The sequence below is a fragment of the Notechis scutatus genome, chromosome 2 (genome assembly GCF_049901735.1).
Source record: "Notechis scutatus isolate UNSWTSFEM ecotype Mainland chromosome 2, rNotScu1.2, whole genome shotgun sequence".
In the NCBI taxonomy this organism is placed as follows: Eukaryota; Metazoa; Chordata; class Lepidosauria; order Squamata; family Elapidae; genus Notechis; species Notechis scutatus.
The window spans coordinates 251,326,499-251,354,189 of record NC_142010.1 but is presented as its reverse complement, the minus strand read 5'-3'; the positions used below and the strand labels follow the sequence as shown (position 1 = coordinate 251,354,189).

Here is a 27,691-nt window from a genome sequence, read left to right as displayed (position 1 = left end):
AAAAAAAATCACCCCAGTTGAGACTTCAGGCCTGGTGGAAAAGCGCAAAGATCTTCTTCTTCTTCTTTTTCTTCAGCGTTTGTCTCGCGCTCTGGCGAGGTCCGCTAATGTCCTTGAGTACTGCTTCCACGCCTCTCTGTCTGCCACGTATGTCGGGTCTGCCTTCGCGATCTCTAGATCGGCCTTGATCGTGTCCATCCAGCGTTGCTTAGGTCTACACGCGGTCTCGTTCCTCCGACAATCACCTTCATCGCAGATTTGATGATGGATTCTTCCTTGGCGCGACTCATGGCCGAACCATCGTGGCCGGGACTGCCTTATGACCGTGGGGATGGGCACGGCGTTGAACCGTCTGCGCTTCTTCATTCCTGGCGCGATCGAGTAGGGTGAGGCCTACCGACCATCGGAGCATTCGCATCTCCATTGTCTGGAGTCTGCTTTCGACTTCTTTGGTCGTCGGCCAGCACTCTGCGCCGTATATGGCCACGGGCGCACCACAGAGTTATAGATTTTTGCCTTCAGGCGCATCGGCATCTTCTTGTCACAGAGGACGCCCGTGACGGACTTCCATTTGCCCCACGCTGCGTTGATCCTGGCTGCCACCTCAGTTTGTAGTAGGCCTTCTTCCCCAAGAGTAGTTCCCAGGTACTTGAAGGTGGAGGCGCGCGGTAGCTCCTGCCCGTTCACGTGGATGGAGCCTGTCGTTTCGTTGTCAGTGGTCAGGTATTCGGACTTCTTTAGGTTCAACCGGGCCCGAACTGCTCGAGGCGGTCGTGCCACTGTTGGACTAGGTGCTCAAGTTCAGCCTTGCGCAGGTTGGCCAGGAACACATCATCGGCGTAGAGCAGCGTCCATGGGGCGGGCGTGTGCAGGTCGTGTGTAATTGTGTCCATCACCAGAATGAACAGCAGTGGTGAGAGAGCAGAGCCCTGGTGTACGCCCGGCGGTGATATTGAACTCCTCTGATATCCCAGCTGCCGCTTTTACACGGCTTTTGTGACATCTGTATAGGAGTTGGACCCATTGTACGAGTAGCTCGGGCACGCCCGTGATCTCGTAGTGCGTACCAGATGAGATCGTGCGGGACTCGGTCGAAGGCCTTTTCCAAGTCCAAGAAGGCGGTGTGGAGCGGGATTTTCTTCTCTCTGTGAGCCTCCATCAGCATCCGCACACCGAAGATGGCATCGGTGGTGCCGCAGTTCTTGATGAATCCGGCCTGGTTGACGCTGATGTCGGCGATGTCCCGAATGCGCTTATCGAGGGCGCGTTCGAAGATCTTCATAGTGTGTGACAGTAACCTGACCGGTCTGTAGTTGGAGCAGTCCGCTGGGCTGCCCTTTCCCTTCCAGATCGGAACAGTGGTGCTGCGGTACCAGTCGTGTGGCACTATTCCCGTGGAGACGATGTTGTTGAACAGTTCGCACAGCCACAATGCCGAGCCCGTAGTGCCTTTTTCCAGAAGTCGGCAGGGATGTCGTCTGGTCCTGTTGCCTTACCGTTTTTCATGGCCTTGATGGCGTCGGTGACCTCGCTGGCGTGAATACCTGAGACTGGGCCTTCGACGGGGTCACCTCGCGGGGTTCGTGGGTGTGGGAACTCCTCGGTGGAGATCTTCTCGAAGTATTGCCGCCACCTCTCGGCAGCGTCTCTGGGGTTGACGATCAAATTTCCCCTTTCGTCGTTGATCCCATGAAACTGGTCAATGTCCAGGGTCTTCCTGTGTCTGCTTTTGGCTAGGCGGTAGATCTCATTCTCGCCTTCTCGCGTGTTCAGCTTCTCGTAGATGTCATCGTAGTGGGAGCTTCTGGCTGTCGCTACTGCTTTCTTGGCTGCCTTTTTGGCCGCCTTGTACTGCAGAGCTTCTGCTGGTCTTCTCCTGAAGAAAGGCCTTGTAGAGCCGTTTCTTCAGGTGCACGGCATCTTGTACTTCCGGTGTCCAGAGCCATGTATCCATGTGGAAAAGCGCCATGTGGAAAAGCGCATCTCCTCCTGAAAATCTCATATTCAGAGTAGACTCGGAGGAAGTTGTTTTGTTTTCTAAAAACAAAAGTGGGGTAAAAAAACCTTTATCAAAATGTGACTATTTTTATATGAAGTATGATGGCAGTGCAGGTGCCACTTTATGTCTTGTTCCTTTAGGCATTGTCCTGTCATGACTTACTTCCAAAATCGCAGGCTTACTTACCATTGTATGTTGAGGACTTCCTATAGCTTCTAATTCCCTAAATGACCACTGCAAAAAAAGGTCATAAAATCGGACGTGATCGTATGGTGATTCACTTAATGACCATCATGACTTACTACCAGTATTGCAGAGTAAGTTACAGTCATAAATTGAGGATTACCAAGTTCCCCTCCATAGAAAAAATTGGTTTCCTATGTGTTGAGTCTACACCAGGGGTGTAGAAATTCATGTCGTCCCAGCATTGTCACGTGATGTATCAAGACTTCCCCCCCTTTGCTAAACCGGATGTGGGCGTGGCCAGCATGTGGCGCATCCGGGCTGCGGGCCGCGAGTTTGACACCCCTGTTCTACACTATACTGTGACGTACATACACTTTGCCAGCAAATCAAGCAGACCTTTGTGAGAATCCCCTCCATCAGCACACACCATTCTCTTGACACTTCTCTGAAAATTTTGGTGTACTTATTTCTGAAAATTTGGAATGGCAGCAGTCCCATTATTTTTATTTAGCACATGGCAAGTACGTGGACTTATAGTGGTTCAAATGTTAATGTCCAGTCCACCCAGCCATTCAAGGACAGGATGGTCTACGTTGAAAAAAAAATCAGACATTGGGGGCCGGTGTAGGCTCTTGATGGTCATTCGGACACAATGTGGTGTATATTTTGTCAAGGAGCATCACAGTCATACTGAGGGGTAGAGACAAGACCCCACTTAAACAGTGAGTACTGGCAGGCACCATGTTGGGGACGGATCCTGTTCAGAGTTGACCAATGCTGGCGAGGAAGGTCAAAACCTGGCACCTTTTGTGTAGGGCCATCTACGTAACTGCCTGTATTTGGGCGTTCAGCAGCCCATTTGACTTTCCACTGTGAGTTGATGATGTCAAAGTTGTTAGCCAGCTGTTGAGCGCGTGCCAGAGAGGGCTTCCTGGATTTAAGCCTGCCAGTTGATAGATGAGGAAGATCACCATGCACAGGAGCAAATCCCAACCTTGTGAGAGATCAAAAGCAGAAGCAGCAGGACTTGTTGCTTAGACTGGGAGGGCAACGAAGGCAATGATCCCATCTTGAGAAGGAATTCAATTTATCATCAGGAATTATTTCCTTAGGATGGAGGATCACTCTTGGCATTGTCTCCCAAACAAAAAATTAATTCAATTTTAAGATAAAAGTAATCTAAATTAAGGACTGCCGCTCTTTCCTGGCTGTATGATATTTTTTTATCGCTAACCGGATTTGCTACCTTGCTTAATTTCTTATCATCTATTTTTGATTTTATGCTTGTCATTCTGCTTTAATACCGGGAGCCATCCGGTATTAATTTTTGTTTTCCCCTTTCAATCATGTCTCCATTTCTTGGAGTGTGCCTTGACTAGTCCCTTTTCTTCACAAGACTTCAGAAGTGGTTTGCCATTACCTCTTTCCTAGAGCTGAGAAAAAATGACCAGTCCAAAGTCACCCAACTGGATTAGTGCTTCAGTCTCCCAGTTTCTGGTCTGATACATTAACTACTACACCAATCTGGCTCTTTGATTTGGAATTAGGCAGCGTCTAAGTTGAATTTTATGAATTACATGCAAATTAATATTCTATTCTGTTCTGTGTATTTACTGCAATGCTTATTCAAAATATTCGTATTGTATTCGTAATATTCTTTGGGGGGGGGGGGGGGGGGGGGGGGGGAGGGGGGGGGGGGGGGGGGGGGGGGGGGGGGGGGGGGGGGGGGGGGGTTGGGGGGGGGGGGGGGGGGGGGGGGGGGGGGGGGGGGGGGGGGGGGGGGGGGGGGGGGGGGGGGGGGGGGGGGGGGGGGGGGGGGGGGGGGGGGGGGGGTTTTTTGTTTTTTTTTTTTGGGTTTTTTGTTTTTTGGGGTGGGGTTGGGTTTTTTTTTTTTTTTTTTTTTTTTTTTGTTTTTTTTTTTTGTTGTTGTGGGGGGTTTTTTACAGGAGAATGTATTTACTGCAATGCGTATTCAAAAATAGCCCTTGATAACTATCATCCTGTATTTTTTTACTGGTCAGTATTTGATTTGTATTCTGGACGTGTAAACAGGTGTTAAGTCATGTCTATGTTTTTTTGTTAGCCTTGGATTAAAGCATTTCATTTCCAATTCCTTAAAGTTTTCTAGGAAAGCCAGATGAGTACTTTGAGGGGAAAAAAGAGTCAAAAAATGTTCTCTCCTAATTCCAGGGAGCTCTGAGCTCTGATTTAGTGTGTTCATTTTGCTTCCATTTTTGGCTCTGTTACATAAATGTACAAGATGCTTTGAGTTACAACAGTGTAAATATTGGGGTTATTTTTTGAGTTAGTCAAGTGGTTGAATTAAAATATTTGGTTGAGGGAAAAGACGGAAGAAATAACAAAGTGTGCATTGTGTGGTTGAAATGTTTGAGGAAACTACAACATAAGCTTTTCTTGGAATCCTTAGACTTTCAGTAGCACACAATTGAATTACTATATTTAACATATTAGCAGAATAACACAATGGTATGTTTTTTATATTTTTCTACCATTGAGTCAGTGTTGATTCTTGGGCTAGTCCCTACATTTATTGGGTGCTTTAACCACTACAATTCACTAGCTCCCATAGACTTTAATTTTAGATTAAATGTTCCCCATCCATTCCACTTTAGAATCATACATTGATTTTACATGATTAAGCTTCTAAGCAAACAGATGAAATTTCTGAGTAACCTATGTTAGTAATTTTAACATGGCTGAAGGTCTGTGGTAATAAAATAATAAAGGTATTCCTGCTGTAGATAATTAGATATCTGAAAATTGGGGGGGGGGGGATTATGAGAAATAGTTGTTGAGGATGTTCCATTGTGAAAAATTGGCCTTTATGGGGCCAGAAATTTTGAGTCAGTTTGTCATGCTTGTAAAAATGGGTGGACACATTATTTCTATATTTTACATCTTTGTCCTTCCACAATATATTATTATTATTATTATTATTACTATTATTATTATTATTATTATTATTATTATTATTATTATTATTATTATTATTATTACCATCATCATCATCATTATCATCATTATCATTATTATTATACACAAAAATGACAGAGTGTTGAAGTAATTCCCCGTTAGGAGAATGAGCGCACACAGGGAGACATAGTGAGAGTGGTGAAGAATAACACACAACCAGCACACAGATACACTGTATAATAAAACTGTAGGTTTTTACTTCCAGTAAACTGTTAAGCAAAGTTCAGCAAATAGTCCAAGTCATTCACGGTTAAAGCAGTCAGTTTTCAGTCCAGGGATAATCCAAAATCAAAGTCCAGTATCAAAAACAGTTCAGTAACAGACTTACATCAAATCCAAGAAGAACTATGATCAGTAACAGTCAATAGGAACACTCTCAGCAACAACAGAACAGAACAACCGAGGTTTCTGGCTCCATCTTATGGCCGTTTGAGGAACCACGCCCAATTACAATTTTAGCATTCCCTTAAAGAGACAGTATTAAAATGTCTATCCTGGTTTATATATTTTCCAACCCAACTGTTAGGTGACTTACATTCCTAATGCAGTGTACAGAGATAATGCTGGGTTTCGTATCACAAATCACTAGTTGAACACTTCCCAAGCGTTTAGGACTGTGTGATTATGGATTATGTGAGCAGATCCCAGTAAGGTGGCCTTCTGCAGCTGACTAATAATAATAATAATGATGATGATAATAATAATAATAATAATAATAATAATAATAATAATAATAATAATAATAATAATAATAATAATAATAATAATAATAATAATAATAATAATAATAATAATAATAATAATCTCTTTTATTCATTAAACATGAAATTCAGTCAAATGAACATTTTTAAATGTTCAGTTGACTGAGTTTTTATTTTGTTGTTGTTGTTGTTGTTATTATTATTATTATTAGTAGTAGTAGTATTAGTAGTTGTAGTTGTAGTAGTTTTTCTAGCCCAGTTGAATTGTACCAGGGATGTCAAAGTTGATTTCATTGATGACCGCATCAGGGTTGTGTTTGAACTTGGGGGATGGGGTAGGCGTGGCCAGGGTGGGTGTAGCCAGCTCAATGTCACTTGTATTGGCGGCACATGTGGTGGCCCAAGCGCTCTGCCAGTGAAAACGGATTCCCGAGCTCCGTTTTTGGCTGTGAAGGCCTCTTGCAGCACTCTGCCAGCAAAAACAAGCTCCCGAGCTCTGTTTTCGCTGAGAGAGGCACCACAGGATGGTCCTTCACTGTTTCCAGATGGCCAGATATGTCCCGCGGGCCTTGAGTTTGACACCGCTGCTCTAGACTGAACATTGCAAGTTCCTCCTAGAACATGTCATTAAATCTATCACTTTGTCACCCTCCCATAAAGTTCTCTTCCGAACTGATTTGTTTTTTTCCTCTGTGCTAGTATTCTATAAATTTGAAAGGTAAAAAGTATTTAAAAAACACTCAGAATGGGGGTCGGGGGGAATCATGCATGCTAAACAACTTAATGGCAAACAAACCACATCGGATGATGAAAGCAGTTATAGGTAGTCCTCAACTGAAAATCACAGTTAGGACCAAAAATTATCTTGCTAAACAAGGTGGTTGTTAAGTAAGTCAGGCCTGATTTTACAATCTTTTTGCTATGGTTAAGTGAATCCCTGAAGTTGTTAAGTGAATCATGCAGTTGTTAAGTGAATACAGCTTCCCCCATTTACTTGGCTTATCAAAAGCCAGTTGGAAAGGTCTAAATGGTGATCGTATGACCCCAGGACCCTGCAACCATTGTAAATACATGCTTATTGACAAAGATCCAGATTTAAATCACATGACTGTGGGGATGCTGCAACAGTCTTAAGTGTGAGAAGTCATTGTTTTCAGCGCCATTGTAACTTTGAATAGTACTAAATGAATGGTTGTAAGTCCGTGTTGGCGAACCTATGCCATGAATGCTGGAAGTAGCACGCAGAGCCATTTCCCCCGGCACGCGAGAGGTCACCCGGAAGAGCCCTACTGCACATGTGCTTCCCAACAGCTGATGGTCAGGTATCTGGCGCACATGCGCAGGGGTGTGGAGGGGTGTGTGCAGAAGATGGGAGAATCATGCATGCATGCGCAGATGTGTGTGAAGGGGAATTGCGCGTGCATGCACAAAGCTGCATGGCGCATGAGGGGGGGAATCACATGCATGCGCAAAGACACCTGGTGTACGAGGGGTGGAATCTCATGTGCATGTGCAGACGTGCTGCGCACAAGGGGGAATCGCATGCGCAGATGTGCTGCGCGTGAGGGGGAATTGCACGCACATTTGCAGGGGTGGGGGGAGCCAGCACGCATTGCCTTCTGGATGCTGGTGCGCGTAATTATCGGCACAGGAGCTGAAAAAGGTTAGCCACCACTGTTGTAAGTCAAAGACTACCCCTATAAATTTAATGTGATATCTTTTTGCTTTTCCTCCAAATCCAGATCATGTTGCCTCTTATATCATGTCAGAATTCTAATCACTGTGGCTTTGGTTTTTGTGTGTAAAAAAGCGTTCATGCCAATTTCTTACAAAGTCCATTTTTACAAGTGGCTGAATTTATACAATACAGTAAGTCATGTTTTATTTTAGTAAAGGTTTGTTGAATAAACCTCTGGCTGGAGTCACACATGGCACTAGATCAGGGCTGCCAAACTCACGGCCTGCGAGCCAGATGCATCACGTGCCAGCCACGCCCATGCCTTGTTTAGCGAAGGGGGAAAAATCACGATACGTCATGTGATGCCACCATGAAAACGCAACTTTAACACCCCTGCGCCAGTGGTGGGATTCAATTTTTTTTTAACTACTGGTTCTGTGGGCATGGCTTGGTGGGCGTGGCAGGGGAAGGATACTGTAAAATCTCCCGTCAGAGGTGGCATTTGCCAGTTCTCCGAACTACTCAAAATTGCCACTACCGTTCTCCAGAACTGGTCAGAACCTGCTGAATACCACCACTGCCCTGCACTAGATGAACATCAAGTATAGTGTGAAGAATAAACCCAGACATTCAGTGGGATCTCATTAATTTTTTTTCTCACTTCCACTATAAATGTAATTTCAGGACTAAAACATTGTTTTATGTTTTATTGTTTTGTATTGCAGTTACCACACTGTCTGCCTCTTATGCAGTAATTGACCAAAGCATTGGCTGAAAAGGAAAATACCAAGTGGTTTCTTTTGATTTAGGGAAACATCAAACGTTTTCTATGCCATTTTTCTCTCACTTCAGTTTTATATCTGTAGAGTGCAGTCTTAAGGCCCTTAATCTTCTTCAGGAGCAATGCTTTATATTTTAGTGCTGTCTTGTCAGCCTTTAAGGGGAAAAAAAAACAGTTAAGTGGCCTGTTTAAAGGACCTTGATTTAATGGGACCTACTTGATGACTGGTGAACAGAAGAAAATTAATGAATGAGCTACTGTAGAGGAAATTAAGAGAACTGTTCAGCGCTTGTCAGTTGTTTTGCATGACTGGATAATAGTTTTCCATTATCCATTTTTTATCAACATTAGCAATATAAGAAAAATTTCTGAAATCACCGTCTGCATCTAGCATCTTTCAGAAGTTTTAGCTGCAACTCCTTTCTCTCCAGTTCATGATCAAGGTGAATGATGGAATCACATAAATCTGAAGATTTGATACAGTCTTCCCTGCCTTTGTGCCTTCCCCTTGGGCTGGGGCTAAATACATATTGTCTAGGTATTCGGGGAATTGGAGTCTCAGCCAACACTTGCTTTGCAATTTCTCAAAATTTCTTACACCAGTTTTCTTCTGGGCAGAGTTTAAGATGCTGGTTTTAATTTCTAAAGCCCTACAAGGCATGGGGCCAGGTTATTTGAGGGACCTCTCCAATTACATCTGCCTGATCCATCAAGAGAGGTGTGTTGCAGGTCCTAATGAGTTTTGTCTGACTGGCCAGATTTGGACTATCACCCCCACCCCTGAAGGGAGGTTAGCTCCAAGATTTATGGCCTTTCAGAACAACCTCAAAATATGGGTTTTTTCCCCCATCAGATTTGGGTTCCCCTGGTACCAGAAATTATGCATGTTGGTTGAACTACATTTAACTCTCTCCCAAAATTGCTTTTAATCATGTTAATTATTTTATTGTTTTAATTTGATTTAAAGAAGCAGAGTCACTTTGCTTCTTTAACCCTTCCTTCCTTCCTTCCTTCCTTCCTTCCTTCCTTCCTTCCTTCCTTCCTTCCTTCCATCCATCCATCCATCCATCCATCCCTCCATCCCTCCATCTACCCATCCTCTCTCCTCTCTCTCACACACACCCACACTCACACAAATCCCTTGACTAATTAACTCAAGTCTACCAATGATTTGAAAGAAAAGTTGAAAGTGAAGTCTTTTTTTGAAAGATTGAATGAAATATAGTAGTTGAACTAATGGAGGGGGGCGGTATTTTTTGCATAACATTAGCCTGGAGAGCAACAATCTGGGAAAATTAAGCTGGTGGTGTGGGAAGAAGTTTGCAGTAATGTATGCTAAAATATCCGTTCTACCAATCGCGGAAGCTAAGCAAGGTCTGATCTAATTAGTATGTGTAGAGTAGAGTATCCTGATTTTAGGCAAAATTAGGTATTTAAAAGCCCTAGAAGATGGTATTGGTGAATCAGTTATACACTGTTGTCCTAAACTCCCTACTGATGCATATTTGTGAAGTGATCAGAAATTGACTTGACTTGAAAAGCAACTTCACCATTATATCCCAAATAAGCCAAAGCTGTTGACAGATCTATAGTATGGTTGTTCTTTATAGTTCTTGATTCTTGAATCAAGTATTCCTTAATTCACAGCTTTGAGGTACTATGATTCTCACCCTCCCCCCCACCAAATCTCATAGCTGGCTATGTTTCAGCTAAATTCACTCAATATCTTATGTGAGAAAGATTAAAATATCAAACTATCTCACAACAGCTTTCTTTGTTTTGATAAGATGCCATCTAAATCTAGTTTGCCATTGATTATAATACATTTTTGGAATGTTTAAAATCTTAAGTGAAATTTAAAAAATGACATTTAATAGTATCTCAAAACAAGGGTTTAAAGTTACATTGTAGATATCTCATTTCAGGAAAACCTAGAAGGATGTTTTTTCTCTTTTGAGGCAAATCTTACAAGAGAATTTCATTCAAACTAAGTGCAATTATAGCAAGCATATAATCTGCATGCTGCCTTGTCTGAATTCCACCCTTGGTTTTTCAAAAGATGCAATGGAAAACTAAGGTTTGGTACAAGTGAAGAAAAGAAAGAGGAATGTTGAATGCAGCTTGTTGTGAGAATTAAATCAAGAGAGAGCCCCCCCTAAGCCATCTTGAGCCCTGGAGAAGAAGCAGGATATAAATCTAATAAAACATAAAAACATAAACCTGAAGATCAGGCATAAAATTCTAAATTATCATCTCCAAATGTCTCTTAGGAATCTATAGAATTTTTGCAGGTTCTCAGGTCTTCTAGGATTTCTTTTGTTTTGTTTTTTTAAAAACCCGTTCTACCACAAATTTCTCTTTAAGTGCCTCTATGCTTCCATCACGTCTAAAACAAACATGGTTACTGATCCATGGCCATAAATAAAACAGCCAACCAGGAACTTTGTAGTTGCTTTGCTCAAGTCTCTCCCATGGAGACTGTGGTATTCCATGACTGCTATTGCTTCATTTTTAGTAGCTACTTAAGGAATTGTGTAATCTGAAAAGGATCACTCGAGTTGGCCACCTAGGAAGTTCTTATTCATGCATGAATGAGTAAAGAATGCAGGGCAAAGAATTTCCTCAGGACCTTAGAACAGGGTTGTTTTAGGCCTAATCTTTATAATGGCCTTAACAGACAGAAAGAACAGTATGCATCACATATGCATGTTAGGTATGTACAGAAACACTACTAAACCCCTATAAATATAAATAAAAAGAAAGCATTAAAACAGAACTGACAGTAAAACTTATAAAATTATAATAGAGGCAATCACTAAGATCAGTGGTGGACAACTGGCTCAGGAATTCTGGGAGTTGAAATTCATAGGTCGTAAAGTTGTCAAGAGTTGCCCACTTCTGACTAAGATGAATACTATTCTTCAATTGTAAATCAGATGAGTAGAACAAATACAAGTACAGTCTGGCAGGATACATCAGAATTTGGGTCAGACAGAAGAAGTTACAAATATGTTTTGTTCTATCCGATGCCTTCAAGATAGATGAATGTCACTGAGATTCTCTATAAAGAGAGCAACAGAGAAGCCTGTGAGTTGGGCTCTACAGAGTGTTCCCACATGACTTTCTGTACTGGTATGGGGGGAATATTTTTAGATGACCCCCAGCAAATCTACGGTGTTATGGCTGCACCCATTTGGGCCAAAGTGGACCCTCGCTGAAATTTCAGAATTGGAATGGAAAAAAAGATAGGACAATAAGTACCACAGCCCATTTGATAAAAGTCTGTGGACTCTGCTATTATTTGTTTATTTATTGTCATTGAACATTACTTTGGGCAGTGTAGAACCTAACAATTAAAACAATGTCACACATGAACCTCTCTCTCTTTTTTTTTAAAAGGCAGATTTCATTAGATCAGGGATGTCAAACTCAAGGCCCAGGGGGCTGGATCCGGCCCATGGGGTGCTTAGATCTGGCCCACGGAGCTGCCCTGGAAACAGCAAAGGACCGGCCCGTGGTGCCTCTGCCAGCAAAAACAGAGCTCAGGAGGGTTGCAGGAGGTTGATGCAGCCGAAAATGGAGCTTGGGAGAGCTGTGGGCAGTCCTCCCAAACTCAATTTTCACTGGCAGAGGGTTGCAGGAAGTTATTGCAGCCGAAAATGGAGCTCGGGAGCCTGTTTTTGCTGGCAGAGCGCTTGGGCCACCACAGGCGCCCCCGACACGAGTGACATCAATCTGGCCATGACCATCCTGGCCACATCCCCCCGCCCGCCCCCCCAAAATCAAACACAACCCTGATACAGCCCTCAATGAAATTGAGTTTGATACCCCTGCGTTAGATACTAGGCTTAGTCTAGTTGGGAAATCCGATGTCCTTGGTGATATCTTAGCTTGGTTGTTTTCCTGCAGATGTTTCATTACCCAAACTAAGTGATATCATCAGTGCTTCTGTCTCAAGTGATCCACCAACTACAGAAGGAATAAATTCTCTTTTATTGATAGCTTGGAAATAAGTTACCCATGGTTCAGTGATTTGCTGAAGAAAACCAAAATGTGGATCTGGGGCTTTATCATGTTGATTGGTTGGCTTCTCTTCAGACTGCATACATCTTTCATGCCCCCCTCACATTATTGGGATGGTATTATCTCAGAAGGCCACTCGAAGCTCTTAGCCTAGAAAAAAAAAAGGTATTTTCTTGCCATAGGGATGGCATTTTCTTGCCATAGGGAAAGGGTGTATTTCAGATCAGTTTTCCAGATCTGCAAATATGTGTTATTTTTATCAAGGTGACAAAAATGCTGCCATACTGGCACAGCCCCAGTTCCACCTATTTCATACATGCAGAAGAGCTTGTTGATGAAGATTCTCAGGCATCCAGGTAGAATTGTCTGGAAGTTGAATCATGGCAATTGGACTTATTATGTTGTTGTTGTTGTTGTTGTTGTTGTTGTTTGAAACATGTCTCTGCTTATCCAAGTAGATTGAAGAAGCTTTGGTAACCAGTGAACATTTCAAACATTTTCATGGATACTTGGATGGAAGCTTACTTTCTGTCAAATGGGGATGTTCATACAAGGCAGCTTTCTTAAATTCCTTTATAAACTGAATGTTTAATTAAATGAGGCACCAGAATGCCTGTGATAAAATGGCATATTGCAATCAAAGAATGAATACATATGATTGCTGTTGAGTGCTGCAGATCATTCAACTAAAAAACAAAACAAAACCAGAGGCTGCCAATTTCTGTGGGTATAGTTTATCTCCTGTTTATTTACTTGCTTGTTACATTTCTTTCACTTTCATTCCGGAGTTGAAAATGCTATAGTATAGGGAGGCACTGTTTCTATTTTCCTACATTACCTCAATCCTATGACTTAGGTTGAGCTGAGAGAGAATAATTGGTACCAATAGGAGGTAATATATGAAGATCAAGCTTGAACTGTGGAGTCTGAGGTTGGTGGTTTGCTTGCAGATGTTTTGTTACCCAACTGGATAACATCTTCACCTAGTTGGATAATGAAACATTAGCAAGCAAACTACCAACCTGTGAGAGCACCAAAGGCTCCAGAGAATGATTGACTCAAACAACACTTGGTGAACTTTTCTACTTGAGGGTGGACTTGGACCTTTGTCTTCTCATGGTGACCAAAAGAACCTAAGCCATGCTCTGATGGATCAGACTTCCGACTATGAGTCCACCATCTACAGAAGGAAGCGCACTAGCCTCCCAGCAGATGGCTTCAGGGGCAATTACACTGCCATCAAGGCTAATAGCCACTGATTCCAATGCCTTCCATAAACTCTTTCTCCTTGGCCTGCACCCTTCTGTTGAAATTTATGATGAATAGTTTCATTCTTGAAACTTAGCAGTAGCAATAGCCCTTAGACTTATATACTGCTTCATAATGCTTCACAGCAGTCTCTTAATGCTTTACAGCAGTCTGGCCCCCACAATCTGGCTCCTCATTTTACTGACCTTGGAAGGCGGGAAGGCTGAGTCAGCCTTGAACCGGGTCAGGATCAAATTCCTGGCAATGGGGAGAGTTAGCCTGCAATACTGCATTCTAACCACTGCACCACCAGACCTCATATTAACTTCTCTTTAATGTTTCTTCAAACAATGTATGTGAAACCTGTGGCTTTTCCCCTGCTTCCCTGGGCAGTGGAAATTTTTTGTTCTCCATAGCTTCCGCATACCAGAGGCTTAATGCCCTTGCAAAACATCGGAAAGTTCAGCATACTGTTCAGGAATCAAGTGGTTAAATGTGCCACGTGCTAAAGAAATGCTGCAGTTTTGCAAGTTTCTGCAGTGGTATGACGTTCAGGTCGAACTGGAATTGGTGTCTATGGTACCAACAGATGTAATATGCAAATAACGTAGTTGAAGGACTGAATGGCATCTGCTGGGTCATCAATATTGCAGATGTTCTGGCTAGCTTTATGCTGATTTCTCTTTGCTTTTTAATTATATGGCTTCCATAGGAGAGTGTGTGTGTGTGTGTGTGTGTGTGTGTGTGTGTGCATGCACCGTACTTTGAACTGAAACTTTGAAAGGTGCTTAGGAGTGAATACATGGCACTTGTCTGCAGAACCTTAAATCAACTGTACCTTTGTCTAGAACTACTTAACAGCTGCTATGTTTGTTTATTTGAACAATTAGAATTTCTTCCTTCATAAGAGCTTGACACTAGACTGCCTCCAAAGCGAATTTCATGAAAAGGATACAAGAGTGCTTTGATTTAGTGTACTCTGATCAAAAAGGATTTGGATGAGGTACTAATTTAAGCAAAGGCTTAGTTTCAAGGTTGTGACTGGAGTGTCTTGAAGACTATATGGTAAAAATAAGACTTAAAAAAACCCCTTTATATGTCAGGAATAAGAAGGGGAAAAATAATGTGAAGGTTGGCTCATCCCTTTATTTTAAATTTAAGTGTGTAATTGGAATGGACAGAAATTCATCTTACTGTATTTTTTGTTGATGGGATTATGGATTCATCAAAATTTGCCTGCTACTTAACTATGTTGCATATTCTGTTTTTGGGGTGGGGGTTTGCCTCAATTGTTAGCTGAGTGGTTTCATAAAACCTTGTACCTTTTGGAGCTTAACGGAAGAGTTAATAAAAGTATTGTGCCAGAAAGCATCTCTCAAAACTCCTGGAAGTATTTTCAGTGAAAGTCATTTGGAAGCTGGGTGGGTTGCTCTTATTTCTGTTTACACTGTAACGGAGGGGATTAAAGAAAAAAGATTAAGGGTGTTTTAAAGATTAAGGGTGTTTTAGTGTCCATGAAAAGCTCTTATTGTTTTGTACTGAACAAATGAAACGATTGCATGAAATTGAGTTTCCCCACAAGTACAAGTGTAATTTTTGAGACTCGTTTAACAGCTGGATTATGTTTGATTCTCAAAGGAAAAGTTCTGCACTTTTAAGATAAATTATGGCACATAATGTTGTAATTAGAGATGTTTAGCCTAGAGAGCAGCCTGAAGTTATCCATGGGTGTTCATATGTGTCTGTAAGAAAACTCCAGATAGTGGAGATGGCTGCATAAGCAAAGGCTCATTCTTTTTTGTATGTATGTGATAGTTGTAAAAAACAAACAAACAGGACTTGAATCACGTGGTTGAGGTGGTCAATGTGTCTTTGCTGACTTCCCTCTGAAGACATCCCCCCCGCTTTCAGTGCACCCCAAAACAATTTACTTAGAGATGGAATAAAGTCACCCATAAGAATTGTTTAATTCAAGAATACAAGGAGGGATAGTCTGGTGTACTGGTTAAGGCAGGGGTGTCAAACTTGATTTCATTGAGGGCCACATCAGGGTTGTGTGACCTTGGGGGGAGGACCGGGGCGGCAGGTTGGGCATGGCCAACTCAACATCACTCATATCAGGAATGCCTGTGGTACCCTGAGCACCCTGCCAGCAAAAATGGAGCTCCGTTTTCGCTGGCAGAAGATTGCAGGAGGCCTCGCAGCTGAAAACGGAGCTGGGGGGGGTGTTTTCATTGGCAGAGGCACCATGGTCCAGTCCTTTACTGTTTCCAGGGCGACCCCGTGGGCCACATCTAAGCACCCCGTGGGCCAGATCCAACCCGTGGGCCAGATCCAACCCGTGGGCCTTGAGTTTGACATCCCTGGGTTAAGGCATCAGGCTAGAAACCAGGAGATGGTGAGTTCTAGTCTCACGTTGGGCACAAAAGCTGGCTAGGTGGCCTTGGACCCGTCACTTTCTTTCAGTCCTACGAAGCAAGCAATGGAAAATCACTTCTGAAAAGCCTTGCCAAGAAAACTGCAGGGACACCATCTTGGCAACTTTAAGACCTGTGGACTTCAACTCTCAGAATTCCCTAGCATGGCCGGCTGGGGAATTCTGGGAATTGAAATCCACAGGTCTTAAAGTTGCCAAGGTTGAGCAACACTACCCTAGAGGCTCATCTTCCAATTACTCAATCCAGCAAATCTCCCAGGCAGTGCTATACATTAAATGTAACAACTCTTCAGATATTAAACGAGATTTGCCCATTTTGTATTGATTTCTAGATATACTTATAGAACCTTTCTATTTTTCTGAGCCACCATCACATACTAAAGCTAAAGTGAACATGATCCCAGGATGTTCAAGTAGGAGGCCGATGCTATGTCACAGCAGAGTCAGAAATCAAAGTATTCTAGGGTAGGGATCCCCAACCTCTGGGCCCTGGTCCACTACTGGGCCATGGCCTAATTGCCATCGGGCTGCATGAGTGACCGGCCGGAGCGTACGCATCAGTACATGCACATGGACCCACTTGTGTGAGCGTTGCGGTCAGTCGTGGCCCCACTCGCACAAACTTTGCTGCGGGCGGGTGCGGTCCCTCGTCGTGGCCCCACTTGCAGGAGTCTCATTGCGGGGCGGTCCCACTTGGGTGAGCCTTGTTGTGACCCCACTCGGGTGAGCGTTGCCGTGAAAGTTGCGTGTGCTCGTGCACATGCACCTGCCCCCCCAAAAAACATCCCCTCTTTCTCCCCTCCCCCGCTCTGGGCCGCCAACCCAGAAAAAGTGGGGAACCCTGTTCTAGGGGCCAGCTCAGAGTTGTTCCCTTGCATGTGTGAATCCTCTTTTTTGAGAGGTGGACCTCTTCTTGATTGATGGCTTATCTATCTATTCTGCCCTTCGTCGAGATGCTCTGGTTGGTTCACACGAGGGCAGACTCCCCTTATAGAATAAGTATAAATGGACCATCTTTTGCAGCCTGTTCTCCTTTTTCTTTTCTTGGTGTTTAATTCTGCTAAGTACTGCTAAAAGCCAGATAGAAGGCAGGTCATAAAAAAGGTAAACGTTTGCAATATTATTTTATTATTATTGCATGCAAGCTGTTTCGCTATCCGCTCGTCTTCTTTGATCTTGAAGTAGTTAGCATCTTCAGGCAGCCCACCCCAGGTACCTCCCAGCCTGCCTGTTGCTTGTGCAAACAATGAGTAACAAGAGTTGCAATGTCACTGGAGGGCACTGGGTTGGGGCAGGGAGTCCTAGAGCAAGAGACCATGCTTCCAGAAAACATTTGTGTGTCCTCTTCCCCCTCCCCCTCCCTCTCCTCTTCCTCCTCCATTTTATATCACTGTTTTTCAGGAAGGGCCTAGAGCTGTACCAAAAATAGTAAAACATTTTAGAAACTTCGTTCCCGGTTGTCCACTTCACAAATTTGTTCCCAAGAAGCTGGAAAACTACAACCTGGGATTAACTCTTTGTAGGCCTGGCTGGCTAAGGTTTCAGAAGTTGAGGGTGCCTGGTTTTCATTCCAGATTTTGCACGCAGAATTAGACGCATTTCAGCTCAAGCTCTTGTGTATTGTTTAGTTGTTCTATGGGTTGGTCTGGCCCAGGCTTGGTGAAAGAATCTGTGAAGCTAATTGCTTGTACAAACGAGACTCAAGTACCATAGGATTGTGCTAACAAAGCCCTGAGTTTGCCTGCTTTAGGACATTTCTTTAGCTCTCTGCATCTATGGCAGTGGTGGCTAACCTTTTTGGGCTCCTGTGCCAAAAATTGTGCATGCACTTGCATTCGTGTGCCAGCACCCAGAAGGCCATGCGCACGCCCACTGCGTATGCATGCTGCAATCCCCCACCCCCTTACCTGCACTGCGCCTCCCAGCTGATTTCCGGCCTCCCAGGCTTGAGGAAAGCCTCCGCAACCTGAAAAATAGGCCCGTTTCATCACTTCCGGTATTAACAGGAAGTGACGAAATGGGCCTATTTTTCAGGCTGCAGAGGCTTTCCTCAAGCCTGGGAGGCTGAAAAAGGCCTCAAACTGCCCGGAAATCAGCTATGAGGTGCCTGTATGCGCAGTGAGGTAAGTTTGCCTGTGGCACATGTGCCACAGGTTTGCCATCACGGATCTATGGAGTTTCCGCCTCTTTCAAAGCAAGTTTGATTCCCGCACAGAGAGCTGAGAAAAAATCTAAAACTTCTGCAGAATCCATTCTCTAGGCTTCTGTATCTGGCTGCATAAAGATCTGATTAATAATTGTCTGGAATGAACACACACAGGACTCTTGTCTACTTGGCGTGCGAATGTATAGCACCGTTGTGCTGGATATTTGGGAAAGGCTCCAATGGTCTGACGTACTTTATGTGAAGCCTGCAAAAAGATAATGGCAATGTTTCATAAGGGATAGCCTTAGTCTGCTTCAGAAGGTAAAAAATGAACAGTGAAGTCATAAGGATTAATCTCTTCATTAGGACCGCGCAGAAGGGAGCAACGCTGCAAATTTCCCGAAGCCTTTATCAGGTTTGGCTAGTGGTGAAATTGAACCAGGAGGCTGCGAATGAAAAAAAAAATACAGGTAGTTCTCAGCTTATGGCCATTCATTTAGCAAAGTTACAACACTGAGAAAAGTGACTTAACCACTGCAGCATCCCCATGGTCACATGACCAAAATTCAGGTGCTTTGCAAACCTGTGTTTAGAATTGCAGAATCCTAGAGTCATGTGATCACCATTGGAGACCTTCCCACCCGGATTCCGAAAAGCATAATGAATGGAGGAAGTTAGATTCACTTAACAGATGCACAATTTCTTTAACAACTGCAGTGAATTGCGTAACTACTGTGGCAAAACAGGTAGTAAAAACCAGGCACAGCTCAGGTAACAATTGTCTTGGTTAGCAATGGAAATTCTGCTCTCAATTGTGGTTGTAAGGGGGCTGGACTAGAAGACCCTCCAAGATCCTTTCCAGCCTTATGGGTTCTGTGATTCTGTGGCTATATCTATATAGAAAGCCAAGCAAGTCCCCCAGTTTTCGTTGCAAAAATCCACTTATGTTACAAAGGACATAGTCGATGAGCTATTCAGAAAAGAACCTGTAATAAAACACCAGTGGCAGTTTTCCTCTTTCTATCAGGAAAACCAAACCACTATTCATGTCTGTGGTTAGCATTCATCAGAACATATAAAGTAATTATACAGTAAGAGGAAAAGGGATAAAATAGCATTAGAATAGCCTATTGTTTTCACTGGGTTAGCTTCTAAATCTTTTATCGGGGTCAGTCACAGAGAAATAATCTAGGCAAAGCGTTTCCTAGTGGAAGATCATTTCCAGAAGCTTCCAGTGTTCAGCGTCAGGCAGAAGTTTCATAGTGACTTTCTCTACAACTGCAAAACACAGCACTGCCTAGCCTCATTTATATTCCCCCCCCTCCACAAGGTAGCACCATAGCTCCAGGACACATGCCTGGTTTTCAATGCCAGGATTTTCAAGTGCTGTTGTAAAGGTGGCACACCCAGGTTGATGGAAGGAGGGTGGTTTACGTTGCTCAATTCTCCACTTTAAACTTGAAGTGGGAGTGGTGTTGGTTGGCTAGCACAACGAGGAAGCAGTTCCAGTCTTCGGTGTGCAGCTCTCGCCGGTAGTGAATGTGAACCTGTGCTTGGAAAAAAGGTAAGTGGAGCCAGTTAAGTAAGGGGCCGCAGGAGAAGGTTCACCTGGAATACGGAACCAGCTGAGGTAGGAAAAACTATAGGAGAAATCCTGTTGTCTTAGCAAGCTGGGATTATTATCAGTGGGGAAACAAAATAAAGAGCTAAATTGGAATTCCAGCTACATTTAGAATCTTATCCCTTTAAGATGAATTACTTTAAAAGACTGGTATTTACCTTAATTATGCCAAGCTCATCATCCCATAAAGCTATTTCTAGTGCTTCAGTTTCTAGCCAGATGCCATTAAGTCTTTTCCAACACAATAATTAATATTTCTGACTGTAGTTTTAAAATCTGTATAATAGCACAGACACCAGCTTTATAATGTAAAAGTTCTGGCTGACTTGCAAGTACCTTGAGTTGTTGCTGAATAAATAAACTGCATTAAATGTCTTTGGAACTGAGCCACTTATCTTCACTTATAGATCCAATATCTTCTGAGAGGGAATTTTTAAGGTCTGTTTTAAAACTGGGCCATTCAGACCTTTCTCAAGTGTTTATAGTCTAAAAGCTCTTTCTCCCTCCCTTGCTAAAATTAAGCTGCTTTGCATTGTTTCCAAAAGATATAGGAATTATTTAGCCTCCAGAGACCCAAGAAATTTGGCCTTGTTTATGAGTGCTGGGAGAAGTAAGAATAAGTGCAAAAAGCTTTGCAGAGGGTTTGTGTGCCATTTCATATTTAATTACTATGAGCTATTAATCTCCACCTTAATCCTGCATGCTTTTTGAACATAGTGTAGTCCCTGGCATGCCAGATGAAGCCTGGTGAGGATGTAGAGTTGGCTAATAGTGGGCATCCTTTGGTGCACCATGGCAAATTGGCATCTGTTTGCTGTAAATTGCAGCCGATCCCATGTTGCCTTGCATTACGCAACAACTGAGGATGTGTCTGTTTATTCAAGCATTTATAGAGTTCCAGCCGTTCTTGGATCAGGCTGGTTTTCAATCCATCTTTTTAAAAGTGATCTACATTTGTCGTTTTTGTTCCGAAGATTGTTGGTCTTTTGTACGCAGCTTTGTTCTTCTACAGGTAGAAAAGCAGGAATATAATTATCAAAATAGCAACAGGACTTAAAACGGTTCAGCTCTCTCTAAGCAGGTTACAAAGTCAGCCTTTTGCCCCTAACAACTGGATCCTCATTTTACTGACCTCGGAAGGGTGGAAGGCTGAGTCAACTTTGAACCTGTCAGGATCGAACTGCTGACAGTCAGCAGAATTTGCCTGCAATACTGCATTCTAACCACTGCACCACCACTACAATGAATGGTAGAGTCCTAATATGGCATTTTCAAGAAAAGGCACACCTGTAAAGCATATTTGTGAACCTGATATTTTTGTTTTATGAGTTTATTGATTACCTATTGGAATACAAAGGTCATACTTTCCAGAGGGAAGTTAATTGTACTTGTTGAAGGTATAACAAATAGAAGTTGTCACCCAAGGACAAGAAAAAGTTTAGTATTCCCAATCTGCTTGTCATGTAGCTTGGAAGCTGGGACTCGCAGGCTATGGGTCTGGCTGCTATAGGCTACCATTGGTTTAGCTTCCCCTTCAAACGTATAGAAAAGGACATCAGGTTGGGGAAGCTGGACTTATAGTATCGCAAGTGTATTTAAATGAGAGCATTGCTTTTTCAAACTAAGAAGCAAAGTCCATGGGGGGAAGCTGGATTTGCTTAATGACTGCATGATTCACTTAACAGTTGCAGTGATTTGCTTAACCACCAGGGACAAAATGGTCGTGAAATCAGATGCGACTCACTTAATAAACCCTCCTCCCTTGCTTAGCAATGGAAATTATGCTCCTAATTGTGGTCATAAGTTGAGGACAGTACCTCTGTTCCTGATTCAGGGCCGTCTCATGTTGTTTCAGCCTTTTACTTTTGCCTTACTGTCTCTCTCACTCTTCAGAAACTGGTGTTTGAGCCGTCGGTTGAAAGCAGTTGCATGTTTATATTCTCTGAGTTCTTGCTCTGGGAATGCAAGCAGAGTTGACTTTGGAATTTATTTATTTATTTGTTTGTTTGTTTGTTTGTTTGTTTGTTTATTTTTGTCAATTGCTTACAAGATAATAGGTATAAGTAAAAACATAGTTATGAATACATGGATACATATAAGAAAAATAAAAATATATATAAAAGAAACAATAGGACAGGGACGGTAGGCACGTTGGTGCACTTACGCATGCCCCCTACAGACCTCTTAGGAAAGGGGTGAAGTCAATAGTAGACAGTCTAAGGTTAAAGTTTTTGGGGTTTGGGGAAGAAACCACAGAGTCAGGTAGAGCAGGGGTCCCCAACCACCGGGCCGCGGACCGGTACCGGGCCGTGGAGCACTCTTTACCGGGCCGCAAAGAAAAAAATTAAAAAAATGGCGGCTTTCTTCGCCTTCGGTGAATGCTGCTGGGATCGGGGATCAAGGACACAAATGAAAGAAGGGGAGGGAGGAAGCAACCGAAGCCTGTCCTGCTCTCTGGCTCAGCTCTCTCAGTCGCTTTCGCTCCTCCACCAGCCCAGGAAGAAACTGCTTCAAAGAAGCCGGGGATGGCTTTTCCTGTCGCCGCAGCGCCTCCGACGCCCGTTTCTCCCCACCCGTCCGCCCGCCCGCTCGCGGTTCAATCCCACAGTGCTCCGTTCTGCCTGCCTGCCTGTCTGGTTGTTTGGGAGCAGCTTCGGCTGAGAATAATAACTATTCGCCTCTTTTTATCAGCGAAGCTGCTCCGAAGCGAGAAGGCAGGCAGGCAGGCAGGTAGAACGGAGCACTGTGGATTGAACCGCGAGCGGCGGGCGGGCGGGGTGGGGTGAAACGGCGCTTGAAGCTGTGGCGACAGGAAAAGCCACCCACCCCCCACCCGGCTTCTTTGAAGCAGTTTCTTCCTGGGCTGCTGTAGGAGCGATAGAGTGACTGAGAGGAACGAGGCAGACACCTGAGGGAGGGAGGGAGGGAGACACCTGAGGGATGGGGCTGAGGGAGGCAGGGCCGAGGCGCTCCCTGAACTTGGTGGTTTGCTGGCAGGCGTTTTATTACCCGACTAGGTAACAACATCAGATGTTACCTAGTCAGGTAATGAAACGTCTGCAAGCAAACTACCAAACTCGGATTCTCTCCCCCCGTCCTTGAAAAAAATGTTTCTGCTTGAAACCGGTCCCTGGTACAAAAAAGGTTGGGGACCACTGAGGTAGAGTATTCCAGACATTGACCACTCTGTTGCTGAAGTCGTATTTCCTGCAATCAAGTTTGGAATTCAGCAGTATAAGCATGCCACTAGTCAACCAAACCTCCCTGAGAATTGCCAGTCACTAACAAAACCCTTCCTGCTCTCCCAAAGTCAGCTTGTACCTGGAACAATCCATGCGCGCGCGCACACACACACACACACACACGAGATTCATACAGCTCTCCCCCTACCTGCCTTTGAACAACCCTTAAAAATCTGCTTCCTCTGCCAAGTCTTCAGTTAATGTGTATTCAGGCCCTTTTAAGTCAGGATGAGGGATTTTATTTCATTTTTTTAATTTGCTCCCTCCAGGTAGCTGCTGTTCTTTTTATATTCTATTGTTTCACTTGTTTTTGTTGTGAAGCTACCCAGATTCATTTTAGAGAGGGATGGCCTAGAAATTGGATGGATGGACAGATGGATTGATTAACTGACGGAATGTCTACGTACATTCTCAGTCCCTCAGGTCACAATTGTCCCGAAGGTGCTTTCCAAAAGGCAGCTGGATGTCCATGGCTCTTTCTTAGAAAACATTTTGCTTCTCATTCAAGATGCATCTTCACTTTTTTGGGGAAGTGAAGAAGCGTCTTGGATGAGAAGAGAAATGTTTTCCAAGGAAAAACCACGGAAGTCCAGCTGCCTTTTAAAAAGCACCTTTGGGACTGATTGACTGACTGACTGACTAACTAATCGAAAAGGAAACAGATGAACCATATTCTCTCAGCCATCCTTCCTCACCCCCTTAGATAAAGCTTATTATTAATGCCCATTTTTTTTGTCTTTTCTTTTTTTGGATAGACTGGCATATTTATAAAGCGCTTGAGTGGAGTTATTCTCTACACTGTTTCCCCGAAAATACAACGTACCCTGAAAGTAAGTCCTAGCTTGATTTTTACACGTGCGCCCAATATGAGCCCTACCCACAAAATAAGCCCTAATTAAGATCCTGCCCACTCCAGAGTGCACGTGTAAAAATTAAGCTAGGTTGGGGATGGAGGGGTGGAGCTACCCTACTACTTATCTTTGGACAGTTGTAACCAGGCCTCGCACACCCCAACACCTGCCTTGCCGGGCCAATTTTTCTGCAGCCAGCAAGGCTGGCAAGGCTTTCCTGAAGGCCTCTGTAGCTGATAACAAAGCTCCGGATTGATCCAGAGCTCTGTTATTGGCTGCAGAGGCCTTCAGGAAAGTCTTGCTGGCCACAGAAGAAAAAGTTCCTGAAGGCCTCTGACAGCAAAAAAGGAGGCCGGGGGTGACGCGTGCAAGTGAGGTTAGTCAGTGGATGACATCCTCCGAAAATAAGACCTGGTCCCTTTTTTGGTGGGAAGAAAAATATAAGACGGTCTTATTTTCGAGGAAATGCGGTATTTTCAATTGACGCTCTTATAAATGAAGGTGTTTCCAACGGTGCTTGTTTTTCTTTGCAATGTACTACTAGTTACTGTTTTATTGCTGTTGATATTGCACATATGATGTCAAAGTGGAGTAGGGCAGAAGGCCTGCCGGTGCTAAGAGAGATGTCCTTGGGCACCTACAGTATTGCCTCTGGGCCTTGCAGTTGGGATCTGCAGAATGCTTTGGTCCCATTGACTTACTTTGTAATAGCTTGCACAGAAGCCATGTCTAGCTTAGAATAAATTATATTCTTGGTTCTCGGATTCACTAAGGTAGGGGTGTCAAACTCAACCCCCCCCCCCCCCGGGTTCTTAGATCTGGTCTGTGGGACCACCCTGGAAATTGCAAAGGACCGGTCCGTGGTGCCTCTGCCAGTGAAAATGGACCTCTGGAGGGCTGTGTGTGGCCCTCCCTAGCTCCGTTTTCGCTGGCAGAGGATTGCAGGCAGCTGTCACAGCCAAAAATGGAGCTTGAGAGCCCGTTTTCGCTGGCAGAGCGCTCGGGCCACCACAGGTGCCCCTGACAGGAGTGACGTCAAGCTGGCCATGCCACCACCCCCAGGTCAAACACAACGGTGATGCGGCCCTCAATGAAATAGAGTTTGACACCCCTGCACTAAGGGATCCTAGTGGCAAATTCGTGAATATCAATACATTCATATAAAATATGTCATATAATACGTGTCATACAATGTCATATTATATAGGTAGGTAAATGCATAATTTTGTATTTGTTTATTTTGTCATGCTTATGTAGTGTGTTTTGGAGGTGGAGACCCTTTGAGAGCCATATGCAATGAAATTTCATTTTAATGTATGCCGATCGGTGTACATTCAAAGTGTCAGTAAAGTTTATTCTAACTTTATTGTTTATTTACTAAGGCCCTAAGTCTCTCTCAAGCCATGGCGGCTGTCATAAGCAAGGGGCTAAGAGAGTAATTAAAACGATTGCATAAGTTACTGGACTATCATCACCATTAGAGCCAATATTTACACTTTTTTTTTTTATCGCTGAAGGAAAAATAGATGAAGATGCAGACAGCTGCTGCTCTCAGGTATTATTAGTCTGTTGACAGTTTCATTTATGGCTCTTGCTGTTTGTAAGAAAGGATGTGGATTTTTCTGGCCTCCTGAGATTTGCTGGGGGCATTCTGGTGATTGATGGGCAGCGTGGAAGAATAGAGAACAATTGCTCTCTGTGGTGGTGGGACAGCTCCTCTTATTTTCTCTTATCTGAAATGTTATTATGTTTTGATTCCACTGGAAGTTCACCTAATAAGCCACACTGTGAATAAGCAACTGGTGTAGAGCTATCTGTTTCTACATTGCCTCATTTTTTTTGATCAGGCAGGCTTATTGCATCCGAGCGAGCTAGTCCGGAAAGTCAACAAGGTTAGTGAATGACTCTGGCCTTCTTTGTGGATATTGTAGCTTTAGATAGCACAAAGAATTATGAAGCCGCTCTTGCCTCAGGACCTCTTTCTTTACCATTGTGTTTTTCACTCTTGATAATACAGAAGAGTTAGTTTGGAAGCAATGTGTGATACAAGTAGGCCTCACAGCCACAATTGAGCTCAACATTTCTGCTGCTAGGCGAGATAGTTGTTAAGTAAGATTTGCCTCATTTTTATTACTTTATTACATCACTCTGCTAGACAAATAATTCCCTCAACACTGTCAAAACTATTTACTAAGCCTGCATTACTATTACTGTTACTATTCATCTTCTTATCCTTCCTTTCAGGATGACTGTATGAATGTAACTTTGTGGCTTTTATCCTTACAATTTTTAATTATTATTTTGACTGTTTACTAGTATGATTTGATAAGCCCTAGCTTATTATTATGTTTCCTGGTATAATTTATATGTTTTATATGTTTCCTATATATATGTTCCTAGTATGATTTATAGTACCCTTATCAACTCAAAAATATTTCTCTGGTCTTTTAGAGTTGTTAATAGAAAGGGGGTGGGGGAAGCAATGCATACCTTAAATATTTTTATAGATAATTGCTAGGCCGCAAAAGCTTCTGGCCCGTAAGATTATTACTGGAGAGCATGATTGATGACTATTGGCTATGGATGTGTCGCATTGGAGAATATACATCCAGGGGGTGGAGGAAGACCAGGGTCAAGGGTGAGATGAATGATGTGTCTCAGTGTCGGCTGCCCCCAGGTAACACAGACATGTTCACTCCTAATAAATGATTTTTTTAAACTCTGAGAGATGTGGCTAGAGACTCATGATTTGAATGGGGGTGGATTGTTGGAGCCTTGACAACCCTATGACTATTTCTAAGTGTTATACCTATGATTCTTGATGTATGTATCTTGAGAGCATATGAACCAAAACAAATTCCTTGTGTGTCCAATCACACTTGGCCAATAAAGAATTCTATTCTATTCTATTCTATTCTATTCTATTCTATTCTATTCTATTCTATTCTATTCTATTCTATTCTACCCTACCCCACCCTACCCCCCACCCCACCTCTACTCTACTCTACTCTACCCTACCCTACCCCACCCCACCCCACCCCACCCCACCCCACCCCACCCCACCCCACCCCACCCCACCCTACCCTACCCTACCCTACCCTACCCTACCCTACCCTACTCTACTCTACTCTACTCTACTCTACTCTACTCTACTACTTTTCTTACCACTGTTGTTAAGTGACTCATTGCAGTTGTTAAATCTGGCTTCCCCATTGACTTTGCTTGTCAGTGGTTCTCAAAAGTTGATCTCATGACTCTGGGAGACTGCAGCCACCATAAATATGAGCCAGTTGCCAAGCCTCTGAATTTTGATCACATGAAACATGAGGATGCTGCAATGGTCGTAAGCGTGAAAAACAGTCCTAAGCCACTTTTTCAAAGCTGTTGTAATTTCAAAGGGTCCTAAACAGTGGTGGGATTCAACCGGGGTTACTACCGGTTCGGTGACTACGTTTTGAACTAAGGTTACTGTAAAATCTCCATTCCCTCCCCACCCCACTAACCTGCTTTCCAGCTCCATTCTCCTGGGCAGGGCAACAAAAGAAGACCCAGCCAATCAGCTGGGACTCGGGAGGCAGAGAATAGATAGGGGTGGGGCCAGTCAGAAGTGGTATTTGCCTGTTCTCCAAACTACTCAAAATTTCCGCTACTGGTTCTCCAGAACCTGCTGAATACCACCTCTGAAGTTGATTCTGGTTAGCTATTAGGGGAATTTCGTGATGACAAGTGTTGCTTCCCATAAATTGCTATGTTCCCCTTCAGTACAGGTAGGTTTTTCAAACAG

General features: G+C 43.5%; 1 protein-coding gene across 10 annotated transcripts in view; it reads left to right on the top strand.

The window, feature by feature from the left end:
- The window catches only part of NEDD4L (NEDD4 like E3 ubiquitin protein ligase), a 308,711-nt gene that overhangs the window by 75,049 nt on the left and 205,971 nt on the right, over positions 1 to 27,691 (top strand). The window contains exon 1 of one of the 10 annotated variants that reach the window (XM_087958574.1): positions 19,622 to 19,757. The exons of 5 other annotated variants lie outside the window; for them this stretch is intronic. The gene's annotated coding sequence lies outside the window, so the exon portion shown is untranslated. Of the gene's footprint in view, positions 1 to 19,621; positions 19,824 to 27,691 lie in introns of those variants that run through there. 4 more of the 10 variants (XM_087958581.1, XM_087958582.1, XM_087958580.1 and 1 more) reach the window with 4 other exon arrangements.